We start from the raw sequence: 26,974 nt of genomic DNA on the forward strand, positions 1-26,974 counted from the left end.
CCAAAACCTTTCTAGGAAGATCAGTTAGGGACTGGCCAAGTCCCCAAAAGATCAGGTAACTTCCTTATTCTCAGGAGTCTTTAGGAGACATCACGGTCTCTTCAAACTACATTTAGGCAGGGGTGATTTTGTTCCATCTTTTCTTTTAGCTATTGGCATATCGTTAGCCAAAGCACATCTGAGACAGGATGTATCATGATTATATGATCCCCACAAAAAAAAATATGGACAGTCTGGAAACACATCTGCTGGACAGCAAAAGGGTGCATTATCTAGAAGGTGAGGCAATGTAAAATAGCACTAGTACTTTGATTCACCTTTAGAAAACTACTCATACATAAATTTATCCACAAGGGTAATTTTTTGGCAGTAGTGAGATCTAAATACCAGTCTTCTGCAGTTTTGTACAAAATGGCATGATCAAGTCCAGATCTAAATTTCAGATCCAGCCAGGATCTTGACTTGAATGGATTTCTACCAGCACTTTCTAATTAGATTTGATACACTGGGGGTGTGGAAACTTCAATTCATCATAAATGTCTCAAGTTTATTTCATACAGAAGCAAGGAACAGCCCAATTTTGGCAGAAACAAAAGGAGAGAGTCTTTTAATTTTTATTTTTGTGGACTCCCTGGTATCTTTCATATCTGCAGAACGTCCAGCTGTTCCCTGACTGGCTCCAAGTTTCTTCCTCCAGAACATTTTCTATTGTTTCTGATACATCAGCCCGTAGTGATTTATTGCTATTTTCTGATCATTATCAGTTTACTATTTTAACCAATACACCATAAATCAAGAAGAAGAATGTTAGGTGGGACTTCATAGTGTAGCTTTCATTCATTACCTGCAAAGATTATAGCCATTTCATAAAAACCAATATAAGAGAAAGAACCTTATTGGCAAGGACCAGTGAAATTCATTTCATGCTTCAAAAGTTTGTGATTGGTCTGGTAAGAAAAAACCCTCAATTGTTGGAAATCGTTTTTTCTTTTAAACCAGCAAATGCCCAAGACTGAGCTATGTCAATTGTATGCTGCACTTTCTACTCAAATGCAATGAAGACTATTCCATATCTGTCCTTGTAAAACCCACTGTGCTTACTATTCATGAACTGCTGGAGACAGAGATACATAAAATGCAGGTCTCCCATACATTATGCTCGATGCTCCAGAGAGCTGTGGTACTCTGCAACCAGGCTCTGGGAAAGTGAGCTGAGTGCTTGGTGTGATGTGTCACACTTGCGTGGGGACAGTCATAATGGGTTTGCCCTAAGAGCGGACTGTTTGGAAGTTGACACAAGATCAAAACCAAAAACCTCCCCCACGTGATTTTGTGGAGAAAGGTGAATTAACTGGGCCAAATTCCCTTAATTAGTATTTGTCATTCCTGGATATCTGCTGTCCTGCTGAGTTCTGAGCTCCTCTCTAAGCTGCTGAGAAACTTCTCAGGCTAGTCCAAGACTACTTTTAGATACCTGCTCTTTCCACTCAACTTGTCACTGGATCTCAGAACTTGAGTGTTGTAAATCATCGTCCAGTGTCCTTGCATCCTGGCCTGGTAGCAATGTCCACTCTCCAACTGAGTCAAACCTTGTGCCTGCTTTGTTTGTCCCAATCAGAAGATTCTTTTCTAGATTTTTGTAATCTTGCATGAGTCTTACTGCTTAGACAAATCTATCTTTAGTAATCACAGGGTCTCAAAATCTAGCAGTTACCCTCTCAGTTGTCTCCATTGGAGAAGTATCAGCAGGGCTGTGAGTCCCACCATGTGGAACTCACTATGGGGGTGTTCTTTTTAATTGATGTTAGGCACAGCTGGGAGGAGAGCACTGACCCAGGGCTGTTCCCCATACATGGCACAAACAAGACCACCTTGCTTTGGGGAGGAAGGCAGTGTAGCTGTGTGGATGTGAGCAGTGCTGTTCAACTAGCCCACAGAGCCAGACAATATGTCCTGTCCTGATTTCTTCAGCTGTATAAATGCAACCAGAGAGAGTAAAGATTGTGTTCATCTCTACTACGTGTAAGTTTTTGTTAGTTCCCCTTCTGACTGTGGAATGACTCTTCCAAAAACTATTTTTCCAATCATTTTACAATCCATTATCCAGATCAGATGAAGAACCATCTTGGATGTGCATCTCTAATTATGCTGGTGGCTTAACTAATTTAGCATAGACCATGTATCATGCTCAGGTCAAGTTAACATTTCTAACATGTCATATCAAGTGACATAACTAACTGACAGATGACTACCCCAGCAGGACAGACTGAAGAACCATCAGGGACTAAGCCTTGGCCTTCCAAAATCCAGAGCTGTCCACCCACCTGGGACAGCCTTTTCTCCCAGAAGAAGGGGCCTAGGTCCACAGTTGCACATGGGTGTGGAAGGGTCTGGAGGAGTTCTGTCTCTTGGTGGACATTTATCAGTGCGAGTAGAAGGTCTGGTAGCAGGAGACCTGCTGTCCAGCACGATACTAAATGCCATCTGACTGTCAGTCTCTCTGCAAGGGGATCTCCCTCACTCCCTTGCAATACAGATGTACTGGGAGGTTTCACTAGTTGCATGTTGAGGAAGTGCTTGGAGAACTGACACACACAACTTTTCAAGTTCCCTTCCTATTTTCTTCTTTTCCGAAGAGAATAAACTCAGTCACGTCTCCACATCCAGACTCTCAGGAGCATGCATCAAACTTGGGTTGCACAGAAAGCACAAACAAACACTGCTAATTTACACTTTAAGAGGCAGAAGAGAACCCTTTCCCTTCGACTTACCATTTATTACTCAAATGCCTTTCACCCTGTCATAGTTACTGGGAAAAAGCTGCTGAACTGGAGCTGTAGAGCTCCTGCACAAGGCTTCTTGAAGTCGTGTATGGACTGAACATCAAGTGGACGGCTGTGCACAAAGGTGTGGTTGCCATGAATCATTTATTACCCTAGCTAAAGCTTTAGGAACAACATTCACTAATGTAAAAGATAACTTGACTCTGGGAATACCGCTGTCACACCGGCTGCATATTTTACAAGGGGAAAAGATTCCTTTAGCACTGCTTGTTGCATTAACCCTTCCAAGTCTGCATTTTCACTGCAAGGACAGTTTGATCTTTTCTTTTCCTTGCAAGCAGAGAAAAACAAACATCATCCTCAGTTTTTATTTAAGTTTCTACATAGTACATCCAACCATTTGAAAAGACTGGTGGCCTGAAAAAAGTGCTGGAAAAGAAAGCTCTCACCAGAGGCAGGAGAACCTGTCTTTATTTCTATGTGCATGCATTTGTGCAGCTACCTTTGAAACATTTAAACCACACTACATGATTATAAATAACAATATTGGAAAACAGCGTGTTCTATCCTCTGCAGATCATCAGAACATAACCTCAGACAGAATTTATCTAAGGGCAAGTGTAAATTCAAAGCAGGAAGAATTTCCCTTATTCAACAAGAGCTATTAAATCAACGACTCTCTATGATGCTCAAGAATATTTCCTTAATTGCTTCCAGTTGGCCATTTGATGTCAAGAAGAAACTTGTGCACTGGTCAGTGTGGCAGTATGGCACATGGGTACACACCACACCTTTTCAGTGGGAGACCACTGCCAGAAACACAGAATTTACCCTTTTCTGTACAATTAGCAGCCAGTTAACTTCAATCTGAATGACCTTCACTTTCGATGAAGATCACGAAAGACAACTCCAATTGCATGTCACTTTCTGACAGTCTGCACTGACATTAATACTAAATGGTTACCTATCTCTGTAAAGAGCACAGAGTTTACAAATTTAAACACATAATATGTACAATACAGCAGGTGAGCTAAATGATGCCCATTCTGCTACTACCTGCAACTTGCTGGCTCTCCAAAAAGCCAGATTATTGTCACAGATACTTCCAAAAGCTGGGATATTTACTTGTACTTCTTTGGCCCATAGAACTAGCACAAAAAGAAAGTGTGAGAGAGAAGCCCCTCTCACAGTTTTTCAAGGCTCTTTGCAGATATAGACAGAAACACAGAAGCACCAAAACCAGAATTCTTTAAGTTTGTGCAAGAAAACCTGGGCTGGGTTTTTTAGGCTGGCTTAAATTCTCTTTAAACTGGGCTCTTAAGTATTGAATCCTGTTTTCTAACACTCACCAGCTCTTACTACCGAAATCCCACCTCCCCCTGAGGAAAGGTCTGGCAGAGGCACATGTGGTCAGTGAGGAAGGGGCACTAGTCATGGGCACAGCCAGAAGCTGCTGGCGAAGGGGCAGCAGCCATGGTGGATAACGCTGCCTCTGCCCGCACCCACCAAGAGGGCGTTGATGTGGTGGCATAGCTGGGGCTTCCTCAGAGCATCAGCATCCACTTTTAATCCAGGACGTTTGGATTCACCAAGGGCAAGAGGGTTGCCTGCCCCACACACCTCCTTCTGAATGCAAATGTTGCTTTTCTGACCATACGGCTTTCTATAAGGACATAGAGTTATTTTTTACTTTTATGTACATGTACATATATGTGTATATCTATATATGCACATATCACACATATGTATGACCATGCCACCAGCATGTAAGGAAGAACTGAAAGGCACACAGCTTTTTGCTTCTCTTGGCAAGGACATGATTTTCTACACCATACCAACCTACTCCCTGAAACAGGAACTCTGGAAACCTTTTCCTCAGCCACCAACCTGCCAGCCAGCCAGACCTTAGGGGACAGTCCCTTAGAAACCTCTTTGTAATGTCTAATTGTTGAGCATTGCTAAATACTCATTTCTCCCCTGGGGCTACTTGTCATACACTGAAACGTGCAGGCTTGAGCAGCGGCAAACTGGAGCTGTGTGTTATCTCAGCCGTCCTCTAGCCTACTGACAAGCAACACTGGTAAGCCAATTTGCTTAAGACTAAGGAGGAGAAGACCCACAGTGGAAGTAACTCTTCATTGATAGAGTCCTTCCCCTCCCCCTGCAGCCATACCGAGCTCATTCCAGACATCTATAATGAATCAGGCTCCAACTCATTAATAAAAAATGACAAGCCATCGTCTCATTGAACCTTCCACGCTGGAATGGCATGTGGATAAAACCCCCAACTCTCTTTCCTCAATTCCTCTGTGGCCCAGCAGCTAATGAGACTACGAGATGGACAAGTGAGCTGCAATTGCATAGAACTTAACTTTCAAGAGAAGAAGAAATAACCTTTTCATTACAGTCATGAGACTTTAATTTTAATGTATTTTATTTTTTTCTTTTTTTTTTTTTTTCCCCTCTATACTAACAAAAATTATGATCAGAGGCCTTGGTGGAGACACCACCCAGGTTACTGAGTTGTAGGAGTGTTACGAGACACAAAGGAGTTGATTTTTGCCATAATAATGAGCTGTTCAGTGCTTCAGATCCCAAGCCAACACAATTCAGAAGTGCAAGATTTCTAAGTGTTATCAAATACTAGGAAGGTAAGACAAAATAAACAACCTAATGAGATTTGCAGACACCAAGCTCTCCCTGGGAGTTTGCTGGTCACTTTGAGTCACAGACACTCAAATCAAGCCTCCTGGCCTCCTCTCCATCTCCCACTCTGACCCACTGCTACGATTCTCACAAAGCCACGAATCAAACATTCTGTGCTTCCAGGTGAGAGAAGTAATAAAGAAGGATCAACAAACAGAAAGGGTACGAATGAATTGCATTGTCTACTTGATGTTAATAACTGCATCCAGTCACATCCTTATTTAATAATCTTGAGTTATACAGTGGAGGAAATATAAACTGTGGATCACAATTTCACATACACAGCACCAACTTTATTCTGCATAGCATACTTCATGGAAACTGCAGTCCAAAACATTTTACACAATTAGAGGGATAAATAACAGCAGAGAGGGAGAGAGGAGAGAGTCTGTCCCACAGCATTGGGAAGGGAAGCTTCCCAGCTGAGATGTGGAAGGGGACAGGCGACAAAAAGGGAAGGTCAATGGTCTGATCAGCAACAGTGGGATGCAAGAGGTGACCCCTGGAGACAGCACAATCAGCTTGGGATTGCCATGGAGGGGATGTGTTCCTGCATCAGTCCCCCACTTCTAACGTCAAGCCCTGAGCTGCTGCTTTCCCCTTCTAACTTTGTTTTTAATTCCTTTAATTCACACACTATGGAGATCTCTTTTACAGTGCTGTAGGTCTGTGGTTCAAACCCCATGGGTGGTTGCAAAAGAAATAGAAACATCATTTTTGGGCATAGTGGAACTAGGGTTTTCTGTTAAGAAAACAACAAAAATTCACTCTGGAAGATGAGGAAAAAAATGTTTTATCTTACTAGACAAATGAGAAGATCGATCCGAGAGCTCCAAAAGAAACGCAAAATTTTGGGCTGCTCAGACTCTCTTGCATATATTAATATAGGCTTTAATTACAAAATCACACACTATTTTTGTCCACAGAGCCTTTATCTTAACCTTAAGGGAGTTGCTTCAGACTAGGGCAGATATCTAAGAAGGTAAATACGGGAAGACAGTCATTACAGTGGTACAGGCAGGAGGTACACTGCTGAAAAAGCCATCGGAACTAAAATATAGCTAAGTACTGGTGGAAGGTTAAGATTTTTAGCTCTAGGGTGATATAAAAGATTAGATCATAGTTATCTGTAACATGATAGTGCTATCTAAAGCTCCACTAAAAATCATCTCTGCCCAACTCTTTGCACGCAGTGCGAGGAGATGACCCCAGTCCAAGAAGTCTGTACTCTCAGCAGATGACAAAATAAAACCGAAGGATGGGGTGGAGTAAGATCATGATAAATGCTGAGATAATAAGAACTAGTGCCAAAAAGCTATGGTTAAAACATGTCAGCTGTTCCCTTGTTTCAGAGACCCTGGATCCCAACTTAGCCACACTACTGCTTGTTCAGTCCAGGCCAAATATATGGATGATTCAACAGGAAGGCCAGAAACTGTCAGCATCCCAAATATCTTCGGCCAGCCCACCCCTACAGAGGGAATAATTAAGTCAGTTTTACAAACAAAAGTTGTGCATCTGCCAGTTCTGATTGCAGATTGCACATTCCTGCACCACAACCAGACAACGGGGTAAAAAAATAAAAGAGAGCATCCTTTTGTCCTGGGATCAAGTAGTTTTTTCTCTCTTTCCCTTGTGTACTGCAGACAGAGTGAAATTATGTTTGCTTTCTGGAAAATATTTATTTGTTTGAGTAAATAATTTTTTTAAAAAGCCCAGACCCTTCACATTTAAATAAAAAAAATTGCTAAGAATTAAGATCATCTCTTAAGGGGATTTTTTTTTTTATTTGACCGTGAAGACTTATGTTTCTCAAGTGTGTAAAAATGCTGAGTTGACAGTGTGAACTGCCCGCAAAACTCCCTGTGGACTTCTCCCCCCCCAATAACAAAAAGAAACAATTTAAGGAGTATGAGCTTTCCCACAAAGCAGAAGGATGCTTTCAAAACTGAGAGGTTAGGTGCTTGAAATGCAGGATGAATAACAATCCCATTTTAATTTCACACACACACACACCAGCATGTCCTTGCACAGTCATTTCAAAACCAGGGGCTATAAACCAATATTCTTTTTCCTTTTTTTTTTTTTTTTTAATCTGCAATTACTATTTGCAGCCAAAAGTGGTGTCAGTAAATAAAGGTCCCCTGAATTATACCTTACTGAATGAATACCCATAGGCAAATGGCTGTGGATGAGTTCCTCACCTCAGAGCACAGGATCAGCACCTGTCTCCCCAAACCCAGGGGACGAACTAAGGTTTAGCATCAAATAGGTGGGGCACAGGGACATTGGTGTCCCTGACCCAAACTGCACATGCTGTCTAGGTTACAAGCAAGTGCCATTAAAAATATTTTTTGTCTGCTCTTTTGTATATAAACATATACTGACAGTTTACTGAAATAAGTTCTTCAAGTCCACAGATAGCAAAGTCGCCCCAGCTACAAGTGGTCTAAGTTTCAGAGCTGCGGGCAATGTGAGGAAACATCATTCCCATTGCACAGGACAAAAATAGGAACACAAAAAGAGGGGAGTTCTGAAGCACTTGGTGCTAATTTAACTTGCACTTTGCTTCTTTCTCCTCTCCCCTTGATGCTATTCAGGACTTTTACCATCTCTTTTTTTCCAACAGCAAAGGAGTTGAGCCGTTGCTGTTTGCTTTAAGAAACTCCCAGCCCTAATGACTTATTCAAAACCACTGGATCAGTCTGTGAGAGACCATACCTCTCGAGTCCTAGTCCAGCACCCAAATAAAAATATAAATAAATTGACAACTTTTGTCTAGGCCTGGCTGGTTTGTGCCATTCCTGCAGCTCAGTGGGGCAGTGTGGGAGAACAGAGAAACTGAATCAGCCGGGGAAGACTTAGTCTGAGATCGCTCGTCTCCACCAAGCTCTGCTTCCCAGTGCTGACAGGGGTAGGAATGATGTCCAGGGAGCACCACAGACCTGGGCAGCACCCACACCACCAAATGCAGTTTCAGGGTTTCTGGGGAGCACTGAAATCAGGGTCAGTGCTCACAAAAGCACAGCAGAGGCTTTAAGTAGTCGAAATACTGTCCGTCCAATGGCCCCGGCTTACTGACTTAGAGTTGTTTGGTACTTTTGCTTTGACAATCATGAATGACAGCATGTATCGAAGAAGTGCCAAAAGTTGCAGGAGGATTGGGGAGGCACAGAAACAACCTGTCTGAGCGTGGGGTGGCAGTCCTGCAGTGTGGGAGAGACGTGCAGCGGAGGAAAGAGAGAACCTGTGTTTGCAGCCAGCTAAGATTTGCAGGCAAGTTCCGCCCCCCATATCAAATCTCCCACTAGTGACACAAGAAGAAAGAAAAAAAAAGAAAGAAAAAAACAGAGCTGCATTTTGTACACAGACTTCCTGGGTTTCAGCCTCTCGGACTTGCTTATTTTGCAAAATCAAGTTATCTGAATCTTAACGTGTTGTATGGCAGGAATTCAAAGCCCTTTCTTTACCCACTAAACTTGATCTGAGGCTCAACTTGACAATGTCGATAAATATGTTGCACTGCATTATTCATGTCCCTTCCCTCGCCTTCCTCCTGCCTCTGCCTGGCAAGCGGCAGCCGCCGCTGGTGCAAAGTTGTGAGCAGGGAGCAGAGAAACTTGCCCTGAATAAATACCTGCAATAAATAAAAGATAAACAAGATATGTTGCACGGTGACATCTGCCACTTCTCCTCCGCGTGCTGGGCTCTCAGCACAGCAGCTGCTCAAGGGGGGGTCTGAGGTGGGGGCTTGCAGGCTCTGCAGCTGGAAGCCACCATGCTAGGGTTTTGGCTGCAGCTGTATTAAATAAACCACTTGGATAAGGCTAGAAAACACCCCAGTGCTAAAAACATCTGAGACCTGAAACTGTGCTGATGAGCGTCAAGAGATCAGTGGTTTACAATGTGAGCAACATTCCTTCAGCTACTCATCATCATCGTAATCATCGTTATAAATCTTGGCAACCAGCAGAAAACAGCCATTGTTTCTATCCCTCATTTCTTCCCCCTCCAGATCTGTAGACTTAGTGACGAGGATATTTTGTTGTGGTTTAATCCTCAGTGGTTTATCCAGGCTATGTAGGGGACCACCTCTGATGAAGACACTTTGCTGTAGCAGTACAATACAGGCAGTCGTGCTTAGTGCCAAATAGGGAGAACCAGCAACTTCAGTTTATTCTCTTCCACACTGTCAAACAGGCTGAAACTCAAGAGTTGACTGATTCTTCCTCTGATGCCATAACCTCAACCTCTCTGAGCTTCAGTTTGCTCATTTACACACCACCACCAGTGTGCCCCAAACAGGGCAGTTTCAGTAAAGCTTCTGTGCTCAGCTGCACAGGGATATTATCTCAAATAAAGGCTTTCTGCTACAACATACATCTTCTTCCAACAGGCAAATCCACTAAGTCTCAAAGAAAATTAGAACTGAGTCACATGTATGCTTTCCCTGTATCTAGTCAGGACCCACAGAGATTTCAGGCTACTTAAAGAATAAACCAAGAAAATGTATGTATTCATGCACACATTCAGAGCTCCTAAAGGCAGAAACATTAATAATGGTGAGCATTACTGTCCTGCCACAACTGAGTCATCACAACATCTGACCCTTCAGTCTGTGAAGCTGACATGATGCCACATTACTGTTAAATGAGGCAACATCCCAAGAACCACACAAAAACTAAGTGCTGTGCTGTCAGGTTGCAACACTCAGGATGTATTCGGACTTGCAGAGCAGTTATGGAAAAGGCCTACAAAAGCAAAGGTATCTCTAAAAGACACAGCAAAGATTAAGCCTTAGTGCAATCTGGGAAGCAGTGAAAGCCTCAGGAGCAACATTGTCCCAACGAAAGGACTTTCAGATGTTCACCTGCCCAGATGATACATTTCCGCTGCACAACTCTGTGGAAGAAGCCAAAGAAAATGGACACCAGGAGTGACAGAACAACCCTGTAGTCACTTTTAATAGCTTAAAGATTCTCTCTATCATGTCTATTATGTTCTTGTAACTAGTACTCCATGCAGTTGTCAATTTGATCCTTATTAAAACGAACTGTGTGTGTTCATTTCTCTTAGGAACACTAGTGTCTGAATTCTGGGAACCAACTGAGATTTGGGAGGCTCTGTGGCTTGGGGAAAAGAGCTTTTTTTTTTTTTTAAAGAGCTTTGCCAAGTCAGGGCTTTGAATGGTTTTCCCCACTTATAGCCTCCAGACCTTTATTATGCTTGGGCTGCAACATACAACCAGCTCCACCTCCTCCAGACCGAAGTTGCTACTTTACCTCTGAGTCATAGCAGGCAGAACTGCGTATCTTCTGACCTGTACCTGGCCTGGGATAAACTTTACTTCAGTTCAGAGGCTAGTGACAGGCAAAGGATGAGATAAGAGACTTCTGAAGCTGGGTAGAGGAGATGGCCTGCTTGCTCCGTCTACGCTGTGATCCCAGAGCACTGTAAACTGTGAAACCAGAAATGTCCCAGGTTAGCAGCCCCCTCTCTATGCCCCTGATTGCTGTTTGCTCTCCAGCCCCTGTGTGTAAATCCTCTGCTTTCAGCTTTTGCTCAGAGGGGTCGCATGTCTGCACTGATACCTGCGAGGCGGCTGGGGCGAGCTGCCCTTGGTTCGGGTAGGAAGATAAAGTGCAGTAGTTTCGCCTCAGGACAGGCTAATTCTGTGCAGGTCTGAGGAGGGTTTTGCAATCTGAGCTACTGAGGTTCAATTGCAGCTGCTATCTGAACAACAGTTTTAAAAGCTAAACTCGGGGAACTGTATTAACTGGTGATTGCTGAGTAATCAGATTTTTCCTTTCAAGCTCATGTTCTCCTGGCCCAATTTTTGCCTGAAGCTCCACTTTCTCTAGTCAGAAAGTATAGTTGGAGCTGTTGTATCTGTCACCACAGTGGGTGCCAGAGCCCTCGCCGGGACAGAGCAGGCAGAAGGGATGTGTCTGCACTGCAGAGCCCTGACCGAGACCTGCTTCATTCCCAAATCCAGCCATGCTGTGATCTCTGGGTGCTTGGTTGCAGGCCATCCCATTACTAAATACAATTACAAACTGCTGCTTTTACCACCAGACAAAGTTTTTACTTGTTACATCAGGAAAAACATAAACATATTGGTATACATTTCTCCTGATCTGACATGTACGAACATTATCTAGGCACCCAAACACAGGCGCTCATACATATTTTAGCCTACAATATATACTGCTTTCTCCAACGTTCAGACCCTGAAACCTGAGGATTTCTTCCTCAAGTCACATTTTATTTGGTCTAATAAACTGTGGAGATAATCAGCTGCAATAAATGCATCCTGCAGAGCCTGGAGAAGAGGAGGTGCCATATTGAAGTATAAGGTATTTGTCAATAAACTCCTCAGAGCTGGCTAGGAAACCAGCACCATGTGTCATCCCCAAGGCTCTTTTGGCCAGACTTGCATGCCCTTCTCCCTGCAAGACATCATCCCGTACTGGAAACACTCCTGCTAAATCAATACTGGCGTTCAGAGAATAATTAGTCAGGATCCGAGTGTCCTTCTTTATAAACACTAGCTAATTAATTTTCACATTGTCCCTATGGAGACAGGCAAATGTGATGACCATTGTCTAAAATATATGACAAGAACATTACTATTATTAAACCCAGAGCCTGAAAAAGAATAGGAAAAGCCCCACCAAGGAGATATACATCAACATTAGAATGCCTCTACAGTTTAAATATTGAGTTAACAAAACTCACAGATGAACATTTACTTTACCAGTGCCAAAAATAACCTTAAACTCTGCACCAAAAATTCTCACAGTCTGTTAATATACATGAATTTTCTTTGCAGTCCTTGGCATCTCCCTGTCCTCCCCCATTCCCCTCGAGCACTTCTTGTGGAAGAGGACTGGTAGTATACTGGAACAACCCTTGAAGTACTATGAAAGCCTGTTGCAGTGCTTACTGGGCTCCCTTTATGCTATGTAAAAGCCACATAAAACAGAGCAGCAGTACCTCTGTGGCAAGGCTTGGCATATCTTTGTGTACTGAATCAATATAATTATTTAGAATACATCTTTCCCCATGTAGTTTCTTTATCCTGCTATTGTGTTGCAAAGAATGAAAACCATGGAGAACTCATCATCCACACACCCTCCCTCTTGAGTTGTTTTTTTGAAGTTAAAAAATTCCCGGTTGTGACAGAGGCAATTTGAAAATTGGAAACTGTGAGTCTCGGAAAAAGCACAGTCAGAAGCAAAGGCAACTGTTCAAATGCAACACTGCATGAAGTCTACACTAGAAATCAAGATGGTCAGGTGTAACAGACCACTCACTACCTCTTGCAATTGTAAGGGATTTTGACACATGACCCCTCATGGGAACCCTTTGCCATAAGAAATTAGAGTGGACAAGAAGTCAGGAAAAAACGTAAAACACTTGAGCGTCTGTATGGATAACAACATTGACAATCAATAAATAACCAAGTTAAAGGGAAAGGGAGACGTTTAAATACTCCACTGCCTCTGAGGCAAGGTCTCGTGCATCTTTTTTCTTAGGGAGATAGCTCAATATACCAGGTTAAACTGCTGAACCATACTTTCCTAAGCTTCAGAAGAACCAAGAAAATGAGAAAATTATATCCTGTGAGAAGTAAGGAGTTTTATCTTGGGGAGAAGGCTAAGAGGAAATCACTGTTCAAAACAGATAAATAAATAAATATGGAAAGCAGAGATCTCAGACTGGCAACAGCAAAAGCTTCTTTGCAGCCTTCCACTTCCAATCATTCTCTCATAATCAGTGCGCAGAGGACTGACTCTTACCAAACAAATCTGTTATTCATCCAGAAACATACCTGAATAGAATAATTGGCAAATTGCATGATCATAATTACAATTAAAATCTCTGGGGCAAACCAACTGGATTTTTCACTGTAAAAATATTAACTGTACAAATGTGTCAACCATCTAGGTATGTTCTGCATATGAAGAGCTGTGTACATAAATGGCAAACTCTTTGTAAGACAAGTTTCTATGCAGCCACTAAACGCAAACAGTTACTACACAATCACCCATTGATACAAATAAGTATCCACCATTGATACAAATAAGTATCTTGAAAATAGTTTCACATGTGCATAATGCAGCATACAGGTGCTCCTTATACAACATGAAAAACTGTTACAGCATAACTCATCTGCAATGATAATCACTTCTTTCTTAAGGTTTGGAATCCCGAGTAGAAGTGCACATGTAATTGCACACCTGCTTTTGCATATGTAACTGCTGTCGCTGCAAGCATAAATTAAATATGTATATAGCTACGTAAAAACCTAGTCATTTACAGATGTGAATTTCTCTCAAACTCTTTCCAACTTCTCCTTGACTATCTGACTGGACTTCTGGCTTGGTGCTAACTGAGCCTCCTTTTACACCCCGCATTTATTTACTGCATTCCCAGTGTGAAAGAAGAAGGAAACACCCATACTTAACTGAAGCAGCTGTAAAAAAATTGCAAAGAGAAAGAGCAAAATCAGCCAGAACCTTATAACACTTATATTTTACATTGACATCACCATTCATCCCAACTCCTCTATTCAGATTCAACTTTGAGGACATGCTTAAATATCACTAAACTCAGCAGGGACAACAGCAAAGTGCACATGGAAGCAGAGCGCTGATGCTTAGGGGATAGGGATGCAATTCAGTGGAGAAGGCACTTGGAGCCCTGTAGATGAGGAGCAAGGGGAAGCATGAGCACCTGCAGGCAGCAAAACACAACCCCTGAAACAGATCAGCAAGAGGTTTTTTTCCACCATCTCTGCCCTGCCTGGATTGTGCTGGCTTTGCACCCGCTGGGGCTGCTTATCCCTGCTGGGCACCAGGAACAAGGCTGCGATCATCTCTTCAAGCCAGATTGCGATCCAGAAAGTTCCAGTTTCAACTCAAATGTGCGGTGTCAAACTGTCTGGGCAGGCTCCAAGGGGTGAAATGGAGCAATCTTCAGAGAAAATGAGACTGGCAAAGAGGAAAACACAGCCAGCCTTGAGGAACCCTACTAATGGCAGAAACATTTGCCCATGACAAACTGACAAAACTTTCTGCCGCCATTTTAAGGCTGAAACAGATTTTCAGACTGGTTATTCTGCTGGCTTGGTAGTTCCGCCTGTTCCTAGCAGGAGACATCAACTATGCCTGCAGCATGGAGCAGGACTGGTGCCCAGGGCACACGTGTACACATGCACACACAGCTTTAGCAAAATATTGATGGTCCCCTCCCAAAAAAGCAGAATCCATCCCTCTACCTGTGACATACTGCAAAAGATGTGCACAATTTGCGTATTTAATTGCACTTCTAAAAATCACCTATTGGATGTGCTATCTAAAAATGGAAGGGAGAAGAACAAAGCTGCCCATGACTTTCAAGTAATGGAATGCTGAGGAATGGTGTTAAACAAAATTTGCTGATACATCCTTGCCAAAACTGCAATAATGATAAATCTACTGTAAAGAATAAAAGGTTTATTTGCAGCGGAGAAATGCAGGAGTCTGTGCTCTGAATTCCACTGGAAAATTTCAAAATCTCACCCTTTAATAGCACAGTCATGTGCCAAAGTTCACAAATCTGCTAGCAACCACTTGCAAAACTACCCGAGAATCAAACCAGCAACAAGTTTTGCTAACCATGGGTGTTGATTGTAATCAAATGCAATTAATATAAATAAGAAAAACAAGAATAACAAAGATCACACGGATGTTCAGTTATTCTTTTCTAAGGGAAAAGAATAACCTCCCTTGACCAGTGTCACAGGAGTATAAAGACCTCAAAACCTTATAATGTCCATTTTTGGGAAGCCTCTGCAAGGTCAGGATGCCCTTCCAGCAATCACCAGGTCTGAAATCTCATGGAAGCAGGTTCCCTTGAGGAAATTTTTCCAACAACTATATTGGTAGATGGACTTGTGAGTCCTTAGTTTTCTTCACGGATTTGCCAAAGCAAGCTTTAATAAAGAGCAGCTTTTCTGCTTCCACCTTTTATTTATGTGCAGAACATAAATATTTCTCTACCTCAAAGGACTTGATTTTCTAAATCACTTTGAAATCCTCAAAAGCTACTATAAAACCAGTTATCTTCACTAAGATCAGGACAGGAAAAAGGGTATAGAAGGAACCCAGCCGCGTGAGTTTGATCGGACCATGTGTGTGACCTCCACAGTACTGCATGGGATTTAGTGTCTCAGGGCATCAGTCTCAAAGAAGTCAGCATGGCTGCCTGTCAGCACCACTAAATTGTTTGGTTTTGATTTTTTTTTAAAGGAACAATAGAAAGTGAAAAAAAATCAATCACAGCAAAGCAATCAGATGAAAAATCATTTGTAACTACAGAAATAATATTTTAACAGCCAGAGAATAAAGGGAAACCCACTTTTTAGCTTAACCGGATCACTTCCATCTGCTATTTTAAAAGGGTGAAGCCTGAACCGAGAAAGCTGTGTCACACAGAGGCCGGCAGGTTTGTGAACTCTATCGGGAGCTGCTTAACAGTTGGTCTTAATCGTTTTCCAAGGCACAAAGCCGAGATCAAGATGAATCTGTTTCCCACATTGTTTCCTCCCAACAGGGTTGGATTTCAGATTTGCCTGGATTAGAGTAAAGCCACCGGAATTCCCCACCTGGACATTAAGAAGGTTGGAGGCCTTGATTTCAAAGGCAAGTGGTATGCAGTAATTCCAGCCTGGCCCCACAGGACTACAACTTTCATTTCTAATCAGTGAATTGTCTTTGCTTTGTGAAAAATATTTTTTTTTTTTTTTTTAAGAGGAGGAGGGAGATTTTATTACATCTTCCCCTTTACTCTATCATTTTCTTTCTGAGCCAACATATTTTTAGCCTAAATACTAATGAATTAAAAGCAGAATCATTAGTTCACCTCTTCCAGAGAAATTAATAACAGAGCTGAGATTTTTAAATCCCATACTGTTCTTCTGCCTCCCCCTGAATTTGCTTGTGTTACTTTTTCACATAATCAGCTTGGACTCAGTGTCTGTGCTGTGGTCTCACTGCATGTTAAAACAGCAGTGACCATGACCTGAACCATCTGCACCTTTATCCTCCAAGTGCATTTACCCAAAAGTACAGACCTATTTCAGCTCAAGACTCAGGGAGAAAGAAGGTTTGAGCTTCTCAAAAGCTCCCTTGGGTAGAGGGAAGAATGGGGTCCCTTTTCTTGCAAAGCCAAAAATGTTGTGGTATGCAGAAATCTCTGTGCAGAAGCCTCTGCATGTTTGTCTTCTCTAGATGATGAGTTCAGTCTGGACTGGCCACCCAATCCAATTTGCAAAACACTGTGGATTTCCTCAACTCCCTCTCAGTGGATGGGTCTTTGTACCATTCCCCTCACACCTGTTCTACCCTCCTGAGTTCAGAAGCACAGACAGAGGCACAGGAAAACATACTTTTTCCTGTGCAGTCTCTACTGGTTTGGGGAATGGGTTTTAGCTGCAGGAGGAGCTCTTCTGCTGGTATAAACTTTCATCTCCACTGGAGTAGTTTGTTGACACAGATGATGCTGCAGAGGCCTTTCTGAGACAATGCAAATGCCAGGCTGCAATTAACAGGGGATTTTCTTTCAGCAGTCCTGCAGGAGGGAGTGGGGCCACTGTCTTCTGACACCACCCACAGGACACTCTGATGTGACCACATCCCCTGGGAAGCAAGGACATAGTCTGGAAAAGTCCAAGTGTTTGTCTTGGCAAACTCCAGCCCATCCCAATGCTTTATCTGTTGAGTCTCAGCTTCCATTAACTCCCCAAGAGGGTTTACCCTGCCAAATATTTTCCTGTTGCCCGTTCGAGGCAGTCAGGTTCAACTCATTTTAAGAGACTTCATAGGAAGAGCTTTGATTTTGACCCCTGTGGAGAAATACTTCTGATGAGAGAAGCAGAAACACAGGTAACAACAGTATTTGCATCACCTGCATGGCTGGGAGGAGCATTCAAACATCATCAACTTGAATCCAGAGGACTGAGGTGGTTATACAAGTCATCTCATCTCAGCCTGGACAGCCTAGATAAAAGCTTTTAATTCCCTTCTGCTGAAAGCCAGGTGCTGCTGGCTCACTGAGAGGCAAAGGCAGCTCGGCATGGGATGGCCAATGGAGTTACCACTTCCAGAGCTGCCCCTGCTTTGCCTTGAGTCAAGTTATCCGTTATCAACCCACTCCTGGGGCTCGACAATTTACAACAGGCATTTAAGCCGCTACCCAGCTCCTTTTGCCTTAACCATCACTCTCTCACTCTCTCAAGTGTAGCAATTGAGGATGCTGATGACAGATGGTCTGCTCTGACAGCTGCACAGCAGTGCAAAGTCACCAACCAGCCTTGATCTGCTCATCAGCTTCCCCAAGCCACCCCACCAGAGCCTTCATTTTCCTTAAGCATCGGGAAGGGCATAGAGAGAAAAAGTTCAAAAATGTGGGCAATTCCTCCACATCTTCTCTCCACTTACAATGTTACAATGCAAGGCTGGCCATTTGCAGGGCAAGAAGCAATTCCTGAAGTTACTCTGAGAAAGCAGCCATTTCCCTGGCTTGGCTGTGATATAGCAGTCCTGTTTCACATCAGCCAGGGCCGAGAGACTCAAACAAAATGCAGGGCTGGATATTGTTACATACCAGTGGAATATTACAATTTGGAGAAAATCTCACATTCACAGAAAAAAATAAGAACCGCATCCCTGGATTTAGAACAATAACCGAAAACAAAAGCCACCATCCGCTCTTCCAGACAAGTCAGGGGTTCATCTCCTCAGACCCAACTCTATGCGAAGTATCACACAACAGGGTAGTGAATCAAAGTGCTAAATACACAATCAAAATAATTTCACAATCAATAAGAAAAAATAAATCAAAAAAAAATCTTTCAACCTCCATGTGATGATGTTTGAATCTTTTGTAAGAACACATTTTTATCTATCTGACAGCATGTGTTTTCAATATAGACATATTTGGGCCTGCACATTGCTATTTTAGTGCTAACATTTACAGCTTATTTGCTGAAGGCAATTTTTAAAGACATTTTTCAGCAGCCAAGTCCAGCTCCCATTGAAATTAACTGGAAGAATCCTACTGACCTCAATAGGAAACAGCTCAGACGGTCAGGGCTGGATTCAGAGCTGCTAAAACTCACTGAAATGCCACAAGTTGAGGACACGGCTCTTGGAGAAAAATGGGTGAGCCTAGGAAAAGAATACCACCATAAGAAATAACAGGAGGATATCCATTAATAAATATATTAGGATGTGGTGCCAGGTAATTTCTTCCTTGGCTGTGCCAACATAACAGATTTTTGACCTGTGTCAAAGGTTACCACCAACTTTTGCCAAAGCTATGATTTGTGAGGCTTTGCACTACTGCTTCTGTTCACTGAACCTAAATGTGAAAAAGAAAAAAGTAAAATAAAAATACTGCAGAGAAGGAAGGATGTTTTCAGCAATCCAGAGTGATCTTGCTGAAATTACAAGAATTATTCAGAGTCCTAAACTCAACCATAGACAAAAGCACCTGGAGAGTTCCAGCTTTAGTCTCTTCTTTCAGATAACTATTTTCCTCTAGTTCATCACAACTAAGAAAACTTTGTTTAATAGCTTCTAATGATGCTACCATGACTATAACTGTACTTTCTTCATTTGATTGGAAAAAGAGCTTGAAAAAATTCCTTCCAGACAGCTTTTTTTCCTCTTTTTCTTGTTATAAAGTCTACACATGCTACAAGGGCACAAGGGATGGAAAAAGTATTTAATTAGTATTTCCAGAAATATCCTCGCCTAACCCATAATGAGGTCATGCCAGATCATAATCCTCCTCAAATACAAGAGACAAAGTGATTTCCTTTCATACAACATCCTTTTTTTGGGTGCAGCATCGACAGCTTTTCTGTGGTTTCAAAGGAAAAATAAAATCGAGTCAGTCTAAGGGGGGGAAGTCCAGAAACGCCTAATACATCTTCCTGTGAGATGAATTCGGCAAGCCATACCTCAGTGAAGACATGGGTGAGATTTAATACAACCAGGAAGCATTCTTTTAAAGAAAATAGACAGAAAAAAACAAAACCAAACCAAAACCACAGCTCCAATCTCCATGTGCCCAGCTGAACCCCTTTGAACTGCCTGCTCATATTATATCTCTTAAATCATGTAGGGGTGTGTTTGGGCTACCTGTGTCTATTTGCCATTCCTCCCGCTTGCAGGAACTGAACTCGACTCCTGGTTGGACCCTGGAAAATGTGGAGCGCTGTGGATACCAGCAGCCCAACGGCCCAGCAGTCAGCCAGATCAGCCCTGGTGTTCCCAGGGCTCAGCTTGCACCAAAGAGGTGCTGGCAGTAGATACAAAGGTCCTGAGACCAACCTTCTCATTGCGAGGTCACTTCTCCCTCCCTGCTTCCAGCGGCCAGAGCACTGCTGGGTTTCAAAGAGTTTCCAAATAAAAACCATCCCTCGTGTGGTGCCCGCTGGGTACGGGACAGGGAGGAGCAGAAGCTCTGGAGCTCAGGAAACACTGAGGCCACGTAGCCTGTTCTCCTCACAGCACATTTCACAGGCCTTCATTAATTTCTCGCCACACTAAGCCCAATAGCTTGTACATGACAAAAATACTGACTTGGAGAAAAGCTTCCAATCTCTTTGTGAAGACAGCAAGAGCTTGAAACCCCATCAGTTCCCATAGTGCCTTACCCCAATAATTATTCAACTCTACTGTTCCAGGCAGGGAGCAAAGCTGGAGTGTTCACCCAGGTTTAGCTTGCAGCTGGCAATGGTTCATCAGCTTTTCCCCGCTGGCTTAATGGGTCAGAGTGTACAAAGCATTTTTCCTCCTTTAATACTTCAGAATTAAAATCAATCAGAAAGAAGACATTATCTGCTGTATTTTCCCTCTTCTGCAAACACAACCATGTGTTATTTCACTACAGAAATCACCAGGCAAAGCTGATTTACTGACCAGTCTCAAGAAGCTAAAGGTTCTTCACTCCTTTCTCCCATCCCCCAAAGATTATTGTTGAGTTCTTGGAACATCAAGTACTGAGTGTGAAATAATTTAATAGTGGGGGGATTTTTCACCCTCCTTCCCTATTCCAATATGACTAAATTTATTGATTTTGGATTGCTGTAAATTATAATGTAATTATCCTGCTGCACAAGCAGCTTCCCATTCCAGAAATTAAAAAGCAATTCAGGTAAATGATCTTTAGCTATCATGGTGCATTCCTGCAGAACTCATTAACTTGGGGGATTAGACAGCACACCAAAACTCTTACAGAGCAGGTGACATTGAGAACTATTGTGCCTGAAAACACAGGACTTCCTTGGGAAGATAACAGGGGCAAAGATGCTGGTGTGGCATTTTTTATTTCTTTCCCAACAACTTTGAAATTCTATCAACACGTATATCTCCCAGGATTCCTAATGGTTGCTTATTGGCCCTTTTTAAAAATAAGCACCCTTCCTTTGAGACAAGAATGACATTCAGTGGGAAATTTTAAGAAATAGACATCTAACTGCCATCCACAGAACCTCATTATTTGATCCCATTGGATCTTGGGTGGAAAAGCAGCTCATGTGAGTCAGAGTCAGCAAGTACTTTCTGAGATGGGAGACTGCCAAGTGGCACTGAGGAAAGCTCATACCAGATTTCCAGCCAGCTAAGGTTAATTTTCCAGCTTTCCCTAAAAAAAAGCTCTACTTGGTGAGATCTCTATAAGATTAATAACTGGTTGATTGTAGTCATGGAAGATATTGTCATACATGCCCTTTGCCAGCACAACTGTGCTCAATCTCTCTGTCTTGCCCAAAGGTTTTGTCTCCCTAAAGTTGCCTGCTCCCAATTCAGTTAAGGCGTTTTCCACTTGCTGTCCTATATTGTTGTGGTGCTGCAAAGGAACCATCATCAGGTGTCACACCGAAGGTGGCTACAGTCACTGGCAGATGAAAGGATATGTGCATGTGTAGTTTGCACATCATCAAGTTCATAAAATGCTTTGAGGAGGAAATTTACTGTATAAAAATAGAAGGTTATTCAATTTCTTGGTGTCGTTTCCTTCATTTAAGTCTGCAGTGGTCTTTGATGGATTGTGCCTAAACCTGCTACTACTTTCAGCTTCCTGGCTTTATTTTTTCACCCCTCTTTCCCAGGAGATTTGATGTTCCCCCCTTACTCTCAGCCAATGAGTTGCAGCATCGGGCTGGACCCACACGGCTGCTGGACAGATGTGGGGAGTCCCTCTGGCTCCAGGGCTGCACGCGTGCAGCCTCCCCCCTCATTTCCTCCGAAAACAGCAGCTGCCAGACTTGAAAGACCCTTCTTGCTCCCACCGCTCTTGCTAATACAGCCCTTAATTAATACTGAAGGCAGCTACCATTTCCGAGTAGGACAGTGCAGACCCTCAGGATATTAGCCAAACACCACAGAGATTTATAAACTTGTCAGCATGGCCAAGGTACTCAGAAAAGAAGCCAAAACCTTCAGTTTAAAAATCTCGTACACCATCATAAATTTCAACTTTATCTGCAAGTCCTTCTCTACTGTGAAAGTTTACTAGTTCTGTTATTTCACTTCTAGTAAGTGCCATGTCCTAATTTGGATATTTTTTCAGCATTCAGCTGAATTCTGAAGATATACGACATACCCTGGTAGTCTTTTCTCCCACTAAAAACAATCTATTAACTCAGAGTCCTGTGAAAGCCCAAATCATAGTATCTGGTCTCTGTTTTTAAGACAGAGGGCTCAACAATCTACCTCGTCAACACACGGTGCCACGATTACACAACGCTCTGCGGCAGGAGCATGGGACGTCACTGCAAATCTCCGTTCTTTTTTGGGATGCATGCATACTTTTCAAATTTCCTAAAAGGACAGATTATTTGGTTTTGGCCAAGCATCTGAAACCACTCGCAGGCCACACACAAGTTACCGAGTAAGCACACGACATCCTCTTCTCAAACCCTTATGGACACAAACAGATTTTGAAAACATGTACTTCAACCACCTCAGCAAATTGTTTCCCCAGTGCGTAGGTGTCAGGAGGCCAGTACCTGCCCTCCCTCCTCCTCCTCCTCACCCCACATTCACTGCTTAAGCAACGAGAACATTAGTGCCGGACTGAACCAGCTCCAGTTCTTTTATATAGATTTAGACCATATAATTTGATCGTGACCACAGGCAGTTTTATTGCTCTGATTTATATGGAGCCTTGCAGGGTTGTGTTTTGTTGTTTTTGGGTTTTTTTTCCTTCCCCTTTTTTGGTAAGAAAGGGAGATTCATAGAAGTCCTTTCCCTGCTCCAGGCTGAGGACAAGCTGTGTGATCTCCAGGGCTTCCCACAAGGAAGGCTTGGATGCTACCTCCTCCCCCCTTGCCGTGCTCTTGGAAGTGGATGCACACTCCACAGGGGCTGGCTGAAGTGCTGCCTGAGAGGATGGTCCAAGTGACATCTGGGGCAACTGATATTGCTGCTTCTCTTCCCACTGGTGTAATACCCTGATGTCAATCTCAGCATCTCTCCCTCTCTTGCCCACTAACCCTCCAGAAAATCTCCTGGGAAAGTCAGCAAAAGGCAGCTTTGACCAAGCAATTGCTTTTGTAATCTGAATGGCAGGGGATGAAAATCCAGGCAGCTCTGTCATGGAGCTAAGGGAGATGTGGTTGTTGGGCCAGACATGTTACTACCAACCATCTGCATTCCCAGGGCATGCTAAACCTGGGATCTGTATTAGTATTCTCCGGCAGGTGTCTGGCAGATATTAAATACCAGCCTCCCTAGAGAACTTGTTAACTCCTCATGCTTGACTGGGTGCATATAAGCAAGAGCTGTGCTTGTGTCTGCTACCTGAAGAGCCTAGATGAAGCCTATCCGAAACTTGTCAAGACCCCATATCTGTCATTACCATATCAATTTCCTGAATGAAAATTCTGCCTGTCTTTCGTTTAATCTGTCCTCTGTCTCATTACCTGATCAGAACATGCTGTACTAACTAGCCAGACAGGTCAGTATGTGACTCAAAACTTAATTTCTGTTCTTTACCTAAAGGATTATTGCCTGGATGAGCATCACATTTTGGAATAACAGTAACAAAGTCCACCGATATTCCCACCCTGTCACTGGCATGTGCAGAGCTAATGGGCAAAGAAAAATGGTTCATCAGAAATCTAGCCTCTCAGCTTGGTAATTTCATCTTCACAACAAATATGGACTTTTTTTCTAGATTGTCTCCCTTTTGTGTTTTTCTGCAACCAGCTTCTATGCTTCTATGAGCGTGTAACTCTTCATGACTTTTCCTGTTGCTACCCAGTCCTCCTCTTGAAGATCCCACAAAACGGCGTCTTTTGGCTCAACCCTGCTGTTACAGCCTTACCCCTCACACCTGCGGACAACAGCTGGCCAAAGGCCTTCCAGTCCCTCTAACACATCTCAGCCTTCCTCGTGCACCTGTGGTCCAGGCTACTTCCTGCCCTGAAAATCATTTTATTCAAATAAAGGCTTTTGACCATAATCCACTATGGTTTCCTTAAAGGAGTCTAAACTTCTCTCTACCACTCTGAAACTGCCAGCACATTGTGTCTTACCCCATTTAGCAATAATTTTGCAAAACTTTGAAGCAGAAATCACATCCTCCCTAGTTGCGGGTTCACACAGCACTGATCGAATCAATGCTGCTTACACCACCTTTTGCCTCCCTTGGGAGCGTAACAATTGTTTAGAAAAAAGTGTTTCAAAATTACCTGCAGAACCATTACCAGAAAACTCAGAAGCTACATGAGCCACCACCACTTCATGTGCACCCAGAGGCAGATCAGCAATGCTGCTGGGTTTGTGTATCTGCACCCTTTGTGAGCATCTAGCGAAACATCATCCCTTCTTTGTGGTATCTACAACCATGGCATTCAAGGGCCAATGACTTCTTCTGTTCTCATGCCTCAGTTGGCTGACATAGCCTTCAAATTCTCACTGTGTCTATGCATGGTGTGGGCCTCCAGCCCCATACCTCACAAAACACAAGGTTAAGTGAACTGAATTCAGGAGGATATTTCTATTCTGTCCTTGGGACTTAACTACTGGAAAGTTCTGAAGTTAGAAAAGAGTCGTTTTTCATTTGAGTCCCAGAATGGAAGAATAAACTAAAACTGTCTTTCCAAGAGACATTGCAGATACAGGCAATGAGGAAAGACCCTTTGGGCTGATACTTAGAGAAGCTCATTTCTGTTCTCACTCAAGTGCTACAGAGGTTAAAGACCTGCTACAACCTGCCATAAAAGGCAAAATACACATTAATAGGAAATGTGTTCCCCTCCCCCATTCCAAATGTATTTTTTATGAGTAAACATTTCTGTATTAAGACTTAGTGTCTTCAAAGATCCCTTTTATGTCCCAAAGGTAACCATTTAAGTGATCTTATAACAGTCGTTAGTTATCTTTACAATGGGCAATGCACATGAACTCAGTGTCTGGGACTTTCATTTTGCTATATATTTTTTAGTAACTACATATAAATCCAGCCTGTTCCAAGTGTCAGTGACTCTAAGTGGCCAAAAAAATAACCTTGGATCTTATTTCACATTCTAAGACGTTGGTTGCAGTGGAATTAAAAGGAGCATAAAATTTCGTAAAGCTCTTTTTTCATCCCAATCTTTTTAGCTTGCTTACGGAAGTGAAGCAGCACACAGAGAGCTCAAAAAGAGAGATGCAAAGGTTTTTCACACATTTAGCCATCTCATGTCTATGCTACAGCATTTGAAATACAGGACCCTGCAGTAAAGACGTTTTAAGGACATCTTTGTAACAGCAGATGAAGGTTCCTCTGGAGTTTTTCCAAAGGGAAAAATTACACCAAACAGTAGTATGGCAAACAGAAACTGGAGTGTGCACATGCACAGAAGGCTAATGGGAAGGAAAGCTGAAACTAAGATTATCTCTGAAGCTGTCATCCCATGTCAGTGATTTTCTTCTCCTTCTACCACCTAGTCCCCAAAACAACACCATTTCTAAGAATCTAACTACAAAAGACTTTGCTAAAGCCACTGACTATTGCTTCAGTCAGGGTGAAACCCTGAAGCTCTGAGCTGGTTTCTGTAAATTCATCCAGGTCTGTCCAAAACTCTGTCCAGGTATTTGAACTCCAGTAAATTGTTTGATGAACCTTACCCATAGATTATATATATAGGAAACTCTCTTAAATTGGGAAAATCAATTTTCTCTTGTTTCACTACGAGAGCTATTAACAACATGATGTTCCTCATCTGAGTTTGACAGGTAAGATCACCCAAAAAATTTCCTTCCTCCAGTGCACAGCATGACCTCTTGGAACACAGTCAACTCTATGAACCCCCAAAAGGAGTTTCCGCTATAGATATCGGAAACACCTTTGCTATGAGAACTTAACCTTACCTTCCCCAACCCTGCAAATTTGTTTTACTGGGCCCCTCTGACAGCAGCAGGTGGACACCTCAGACATATACAAGGTCACCTTCGTAACACAGCACCCCGGGCCAGCAGCATCCTCTTGCAGGCAGCAGGGAGGAGGGATCAGCAACTTCTATGCTGTCTGACCCATTAAGTGCTTCTAGGGTGACCGATGCCATAAACATGCTAACCAGATGCTGATGGATGGCCCTCGAGGCCCAAAGAACAACATAAGTTCATTATATAAACAGAGGACCGAAGGGAAGTAAAACAACTTTGCCAAAATCATGAGGGAAGTTTGATGCTGGATCAGGAACTGCAACTAATTTTCCCCAGGCTCAGTTCTGTGCCCTCACCATAGGAAACCGCCAAAAAATTGGGTACTTTCACACGGCAGCCTCGGAGACTCAGGTCAGCTTCCCACAACACATAATAATTCTTCTCGTTAAAAGGTAATATGCAAACCAATGCCTTAAGTCCTCACCTTTATGTTTCCCTGTTTTTACTTTAAAGTGTGGCTGTAAATGCCTCAGGAAGAACATCACCAGCCCTACCTGTCAGTTGATATGAACAAGATTTAGCTTAATCTCGAGCCTTATGAAGAAGGCACTTCCATGCATTCATGCAGGACACCAGTGTTCACAACAGCCAGCACGCAGAAGTGGCAGCTGCTCAGTTCCTCTGTCACTGTTGTCCCCACTCCACAAAGAGCAGCCATAAAACAAGGTGAGCCTCAAACAGAAAAACAGTAGGGAAAGATATTTTTTTCCCTCACAAATAGAGCAAAAATTTCACTTGGAGAAAGTCTAAACATTTCCCAATACTTTGGACCCAGGGTCAGGAGTGCTGAATGCTTACCACTCTCTTTAGGCTCAGAGCATCTTGTTAGGTGCAGAAGTATCTTTATTTTGTTTAAATGACTAAAGTTGTTGGAGCAGCAAACACAGGGCCAGGAGCTTACAGAAAGATACGTCCTTTATCAGATGGTTTCCAGGAATGTTCAGACACTGATCTTTTATATCAATACAACTGAGGTAATCAAAACATCTACTTTAA

General features: G+C 42.8%; 1 protein-coding gene across 9 annotated transcripts in view; it reads right to left on the reverse strand.

The window, feature by feature from the left end:
• GLI2 (GLI family zinc finger 2) overlaps positions 1–26,974 on the reverse strand; it is a 194,799-nt gene that overhangs the window by 109,125 nt on the left and 58,700 nt on the right. The window contains exon 1 of one of the 9 annotated variants that reach the window (XM_065070606.1): positions 18,599–18,703. The exons of the other annotated variants lie outside the window; for them this stretch is intronic. The gene's annotated coding sequence lies outside the window, so the exon portion shown is untranslated. Of the gene's footprint in view, positions 1–18,598; positions 18,704–26,974 lie in introns of those variants that run through there. 9 annotated transcript variants of the gene reach the window in all.

This window comes from Columba livia, chromosome 7 (genome assembly GCF_036013475.1).
Source record: "Columba livia isolate bColLiv1 breed racing homer chromosome 7, bColLiv1.pat.W.v2, whole genome shotgun sequence".
Lineage (NCBI taxonomy): Eukaryota > Metazoa > Chordata > Aves > Columbiformes > Columbidae > Columba > Columba livia.